The sequence below is a fragment of the Solanum stenotomum genome, chromosome 4 (genome assembly GCF_019186545.1).
Source record: "Solanum stenotomum isolate F172 chromosome 4, ASM1918654v1, whole genome shotgun sequence".
Classification (NCBI taxonomy): Eukaryota; Viridiplantae; Streptophyta; class Magnoliopsida; order Solanales; family Solanaceae; genus Solanum; species Solanum stenotomum.
In genome coordinates this window covers 49744943-49752442 of record NC_064285.1, presented here as the reverse complement: position 1 = coordinate 49752442, position 7500 = coordinate 49744943, and the positions used below count along the sequence as shown (strand labels likewise).

The following is a 7500-nucleotide window of genomic DNA, read 5'->3' as shown; positions in this document are numbered from 1 at the left end:
AAGTAGCACGATCTAATTCAAAAATTTCACCCAATTGAGCACGTCTAGCATATTTTTTCATAGTAGCAGGAAAACTATAACTGACGCTGTTGAGTTCACCGCCGTAGAACTCAACAGTTACACCTACTTGTTCAACACTATACTTCGATTCTGCACTTCTAAAAGGAACATCGGCTCTAACAATTCCATTGCTGTCTACCAAAATGACCGGAAATGTTTCAAAAAAAGTAGGCATACGACGTACAAAAAGTTCATGCCCTTCCTTATCTCTAAGGATAGGGTGTCCTAACCATCCCCGTTATCTATTGAACCTGCTCTGAATAATCCTCCTTTTGCCGGATTATTGCCGATGTAATCATAAAAGCTAATTTTTCAGGAATTTTAGACCAGGCTTCTGATAAACTTTGATTTTCTGCTAGCCTAGCACTAACTCTTCGATATATTTCTTGTTGGAAGTACCCCTGATCCCATTGATAACGAGTGGACCCAAATAATTCAATCGAGGTAGTTCCCGAACCATACCACATAGTTTCGGCAACAACAAAAGCTGCAAAAAAGATAGCAACGATACTACTGGAAAGGACGGTTTCAATATTTCCCATACGCAATCCTTTGTATAGACGTTGTGGCGGACGGACACTAAGATGGAATAGGCCCGCTAATATGCCCAATGTTCCTACTGCAATATGATGAGAGGCTATTCCTCCTGGAACAAAAGGATCAAAACCTTCCACGCCCCATGCTGGATTTACAGGTTGTACTTTTCCCATTAGTCCATAAGGATCGGACACCCATATTTCGGGAACATACAAGCCTGTTACATGAAATGCACCAAAACCAAAGCAAGCGACCCTTGAGAGAAATAAATGAATTCCAAAGATCTTTGGCAAATCCAAAGAGGGTTTTCATGTACGTTCATCACAAAATATTTGTAGATCCCAATACACCCAATGCCAGATAGCTGCCAAAAAGAATAAGCCAGAAAACACAATATGTGCTCCCGCTACACCTTCGTAACTCCAAATACCTGGATTCGTTACAGTCCCCCTTCTGATACTCCAACCACCCTATGAATTGGTTCTTCCTAAATGAGTCATGAAGGGTATAACGAACATACCCTTTCTCCACATAGGATCAAGATCAGGATCAGAAGGATCAAAAACCGCTAATTCATATAGATCCATCGAACCGGCCCAACCAGCAACCAGAGTTGTATGCATTATATGAACAGAAAGCAAGCGACAGGATCATTCAATACAACGGTATGAACACGATACCAAAGCAAACCCATGGAAATACCCCTTATATCAAATATAAATGAACACTACACAACTTTATTGCATTGGAAAAGACTATAATATGACTATCCTATGGACCACTCTTGTTGAGTCAATTATTTCCGAACAAGGGTTTCTATTCTGTTGGTAATAATGGAACAATTCTGTTCGTAGGAACAAAGAGAAGCAGATTTATTCTATACTCAATAAGTACCAATACGCAATGGGGGAGTTGATCCCATTTTCTATGAGCGAATGAGTCCATACTTATTTATCATTAGAAAGACCTATTCGTAATAATTTGAGTTTATTCATTCTGTCTTTCTTTATGAATTTTGAGAATCTATGGATAAAATAAATACGATAAAAACCAATATGAATATTATAAAGACAATAAAAAAAATTGTTACGGCTCCACCTCAAAGTGAAATATAGTATTTAATTCGTGCTTTCATTTAATGTCTATTGGTGTTCCAAAAGTTCTATTCCAAAATCCTGGAGATCCAATTTCATCTTGGGTTGACGTATAGTGCGACTTGTCAGATATATTGGGTCATATGGTATTTCCCCGTTCTCTCCCCCGATCAAGATATCTCCCGTTTCGCCCAAGAAAGATGAATTGAATCATCAAAAATTTGGAGCGTGGAGTGCATTTAGATCCATTTTTAGGGGATTCATATTACTATTATCGATTAGAATAATTTATGATTGGCTTGGTTGGACTAAATAAATGAAGTATCCAGGCTCCGTTTAGAAAAAAACCAATTGGATTGGTAAGATATCTATAATTGCTATTCATATTTTTTCTTTGTAAAGAGATCCTAATTGTCAAGCAAAGTTATCTCAACTCTAATAACAACTTGTATAAAATGAATTGCAAAAAAAATAAATACAAAAAGAAATGGTAATGGGAGCATTTGTCCTATATGTACAAATCCAAATCGGGCGGATCTTTACCCAGAGTAGAGCATAAACCTAAAAAGATGAAACAGACCAATTCAGGAACAAGAAAATACCATCGCGGTTTGGATTAAATCTCGATGAAAGAATACATCAATGAGAAGTTAATTCGATAAGTTTAATGACCCTTTCTTATAACTTCGAGTTTTATAATGGAAAATCAAAAATATCAAAAAGTAGTAAAAACTCGTCTTTATTGAAAGATTGAAGAAAAGCCCTTTCCTTAGAAGTAAGAAAGAGCCCTTGTAGAAAAATAGAAAGAGGACTGGAATCTATACAGTAATTCACAATTTTTTTGAACCGTATGCTTCAAAAGGAGCATGTACGGTTCGTAAGGGATACAATTTGACCCTAATCAACCAATTTTATCGAGAAAGATTACTTTTTTTAGGCCAAGGGATTAGTACCGATCTTTCGAATCAACTTATTGGTCTTATGATGTATCTCAGTATGGAGGATGAGAACAAAGAGCTATATTTGTTTGTAAACTCTCCTGGGGGCTCGGTAATACCTGGGATCACCATTTATGATACTATGCAATTTGAAATCAAAAATGAATATTTGTGAATAATGTGGATATCATTTGAAAATGAGTAGTTCGGATAGAATTGAACTTTTGATCGATTCGGGTATTTGGGATCCTACGGATGAAGACATGGTCTCGCTGGATCCCATTGAATTTCATTCGGAGAAGGAGCCTTATAAAGATCGTATTGATTCTTATCAAAGAAAGACAGGATTAACCGAGGTTATTCAAACAGGCATACGCCAACTAAACGGCATTCCCGTAGCAATTGGGGTTATGGATTTTTAGTTTATGGGGGGTAGTATGGGATCTGTAGTCGGAGAGAAAATCACCCGTTTAATTGAACACGCTGCCAATCAAAACTTACCTCTTATTATAGTGTGTGCTTCTGGGGGGCGCACATGCAGGAAGGAAGTTTGAGCTTGATGCAAATGGCTAAAATATCATCTGCTTTATATGATTATCAATTAAATAAAAAAATATTTTATGTATCAATCCTTACATCTCCGACAATTGGTGGAATGACAGCTAGTTTTGGTATGTTGGGGGATATCATTATTGCTGAACCCAATGCCTACATTGCATTTGCAGGTAAAAGAGTAATTGAACAAACATTGAATAAAACAGTACCCGAAGGTTCACAAGCAGCTGAATACTTATTCCAGAAGGGTTTATTCGACCTAATTGTACTACGTAATCTTTTAAAAAGCATTTTGAGTGAGTTATTTAAGTTCCGCGCCTTTTTTCCTTTGAATCAAAAGTCAAGCAAAATCAAGTAGAGCACTAAGTTCAATTTTATTTTTTTTTGTGTTTGTAGCAAAAAGTAGTTAGTTTATCGGAATCAAAGTAAAGATAATAATGGCCTTTTCTTTGGTGATAGAAGATCGAATTGTAGAAAGAATCAAAACAAAAGTTGAGGATAACTCTTTTTTTGACCTATATTCCTGATTACGAATCAAGAAACCTTTATCACCAAGAGTGAGTTCTTCCTTTCGTGAAATTAGTAAAATAAAACGAATTTGGTCTTGTCTTAGGTATATAATTTGAAATTTCAATATAGATAATAGAGTTTTGTATCTTTCTCTATCTACCGAAAAACCATTTTAGCTAAAAATCCATGTTGGGTCAGATTCGAACGAATCCTTCGATAATCGGTAAAAAACTCTTTATCTATTTTTAGAAAATTAGAAGACAAGAACAAAAGACAAAGAAATGAAGAAAAATAATAAAGTTTATTATCATTATCATACATATCTTTCTCATGGAGGAGATGAATAGCTCCATTTATTTAGTTCTACAGTTCTACATTCTTTGCACTTATTCTTATTATACGTACTCAGTTAGATTTAGATATATCGATACTTCGATCTATACTAATAATTTAAAATTCTTCAGATTCAATTAATAATAAATATTATCTAATTAGAATTCAAATTCTTAATTTAATTATAATTATTACAAGATATCTTTATTTATATAATAACATAATAACATATACAAATAGTAAATCAAGGTACCCCTCTATGACAAATTTGAACCTTCCATCTATTTTTGTGCCGTTAGTAGGCCTAGTCTTTCCGGCAATTCCAATGGCTTCTTTATTTCTTCATGCTCAAAAAAACAAGATTGTTTAGATCCGCTGGGACCTAATTTCATCCATATTTTTTTTTGAAAATGTGGACTTGTATCATAACATGGATATCTATTTATTGGAATATAGTATAACATGTGATTTCCACCGAACATAAAGGAAAAAACTCTTATGCCCGCAGAAGCAAGATATATGGATATATCAATTCTAGCAATTTTCAAATAGATCAGGATCGCTGGATGGCTGAAATATAGTCGGTGAATCTATATTTATATCGATATGTATAGTGGGATCGTATTAAATAAAGAGTATGTTATTATTTTAGATTTAACCAATTTGATGAATTACTCCTAAAGGTTGACCTCAAACTAGTGCTAGTTCACCTCAAACTAGTGCTAGTTGATGAGAGTTACTTCGGAAACAAAAACGTAAAGTCAAATTTCTCTGGGGTATTATCTCAATTCCAATAAAATGCAATCGAGTAAAGAATGACTTGGCGATTAGACGAAATATGGATAGAACTTATAACGGGATCTCGAAAAATAAGTAATTTCTGCTGGGCCTTGATCCTTTTTTTAGGTTCATTAGGCTTCTTATTAGTTGGAACTTCCAGTTATCTTGGTAGAAATTTGCTATCTTTTTTTCTGCCTCAGCAAATCATTTTTTTTTCACAAGGAATCATTATGTCTTTCTACGGAATTGCGGGTCTCTTTATTAGCTCTTATTTTTGGTGCAAAATTTCCTGGAATGTAGGTAGTGGTTATGATCTATTCGATAGAAAGGAAGGAATAGTCTGTATTTTTCGTTGGGGATTTTCGGGAAAAAATCGTCTCGTATATTCCTTCGATTCCTTATAAAAGATAGTCAATCCGTTAGAATAGAAGTTAAAGAGGGTATTTATGCTCTTCGTGTTCTTTATATGGACATCCGAGGCCAGGGGTCCATTCCCTTGACCCGTACTGATGAGAATTTGACTCCACGAGAAAATGAACAAAAGGCTGCTGAATTAGCCTATTTCCTACGTGTAGCAATTGAAGTATTTTGATAAACTGAGAATCCGACCTTTCATTCAATTAATGAAAGCATATATGAAAGAACCATAAAACGAAACTCTTTTTGTGGTCTTTATGCGTTTTATGGTCTTTATGCACACGCAATTCAATAACAAATAACAAATCGAAATAATAGATTCGTCTCAGAGGGCAAACCATTTCGAAAGCAAGAATTTTTTTTAGTTCAATATTTGTTGGAATTGACACTTTAGATCCAGATAGATCGTATCTTATAAATTTGAAATTCTTTCTTTTGTATTCTTTAATGACCAACGATTGGATTTCTTAATTAAATATTGAGAACTAACCAATATATCCTTTGCCAGTCATTTTTTTTATCATCCTAATATCTTTCCCTCAATTATTCTATTCCTGACTATGGGTAATCAGTGAATTTTTTTCGAAATATTGGACATTTTGAAAGCAAAGGAGTTCTTTCGTCTCAAAATCTGAATAATATTCATTACTTAAAGTGGTTCTTTCGATCATTCATCGAAAGGATACACTTTATTTTTAATTTGACCAATTGAGATATCAGGAAACAATATTCTAAATTTCTTCATTTGAAGTGAATTCTTAGCCTATTTTTGTATTCTTTCTAGATTCAAAGACTAACCACAAAATCACAAAGAAAATAGATTCATAAGTTCGATACCTTGTATTAAACTCATGTGTGTAGTAAATATTCTATCGCATAGAGTGTACGAATGGGTTGATTAACAATTTACAGACGAAAAAATGGCAAAAAAGAAAGCATTCACTCCTCTTTTCTATCTTGCATCTATAGTATTTTTGCCCTGGTGGATTTCTTTCTCCGTTAATAAATGTCTGGAATCTTGGGTTACTAATTGGTGGAATACTGGGTAATCCCAAATTGTCTTGAATAATATTCAAGAAAAGAGTCTTCCAGAAAAATTCAGAGAATTACAGGAACTCCTCTTCTTGGACGAAATGATCAAGGCATACTCGGAAACACATGTCGAAGAGTTTGGGATAGGAATCCATAAAGAAACGATCCAATTAATCACGATACAAAATGAGAATCGTATGATACAATTTTGCACTTCTCAACAAATATCATCTGGTTTGGTATTCTAAGCGGGTATTCAAATTTTGGGTAAGGAAAAACTTGTTATTCTTAACTCTTGGGCTCAGGAATTCCTATATAACTTAAGTGACACAACAAAAGCTTTGTGTCTTCTTCTAGTAACTGAGTTTTTTCTAGGATATCATTCACCCCCAGGTTGGGTTATCGCTATACGCTCTATCTATAACGAGGTTGGAGTTGTTGCGAATGAGCAAACTATAACTATTCTTGTTTGCATCTTTCCAGTAATTTTTTATACATGTTTTAAATACTGGCTTTTTCGTTATTTAACTAGTCTGTCTCCATCAATTTTACTGATTTATGATTCAATAACTGAATGATAAAGGATCCATTGATATTAATCTAATCCAATTAGAATACTTGGTACTTTGTAGTTGTACATAAGCAAAGTATTAAAAATCATATTTACTCTTCCTATTTCAAACCATCGAGAAGATTCATCCTAGATTATTCCAGCAAATAGCAGAATCGTGGCTAGGGAACTATACTAGCGACCTACCCAATTTATTGTAGAAATTTTCGCGATCAATGATTGGACCATGCAAACTAGAAATGCTTTTTCTTGGCTAAAGAAATAGATTACTCGATCTATTTCCATATCGCTCATGATATATATCTTAACTCGAACGTCTATTTCAAGTGCATATCCCATTTTTGCACAACAGGGTTATGAAAATCCATGAAAAGCGACGGCGTATTGTATGTGCCAATTGCCATTTAGCTAATAAGCCCGTCGAAATTGAGGTTCCACAAGCGGTACTTCCTGATACTGTATTTGAAGCAGTTGTTCGAATTCCTTATGATATGCAACTGAAACAGGTTCTTGCTAATGGTAAAAAAGGGGGTTGAATGTCGGGGTTGTTCTTATTTTACCTGAGGGGTTTGAATTAGCCCCTCCCGATTGTATTTCTACTGAGATGAAAGAAAAGATTGGCAGTATGTCTTTTCAGATCCATCGTCCCAATAAAACAAATATTCTTGTGGTA

At 34.5% G+C, this 7500-nt stretch overlaps 1 protein-coding gene and 1 pseudogene across 1 annotated transcript in view; both read left to right on the top strand.

Moving 5' to 3' along the window:
- The window catches only part of LOC125862275 (anthranilate phosphoribosyltransferase, chloroplastic-like), a 1111005-nt gene that overhangs the window by 296910 nt on the left and 806595 nt on the right, over positions 1 to 7500 (top strand). The gene's annotated exons all lie outside the window — the stretch shown is intronic.
- Positions 1431 to 3542, top strand: LOC125862768 (acetyl-coenzyme A carboxylase carboxyl transferase subunit beta, chloroplastic-like; annotated as a pseudogene).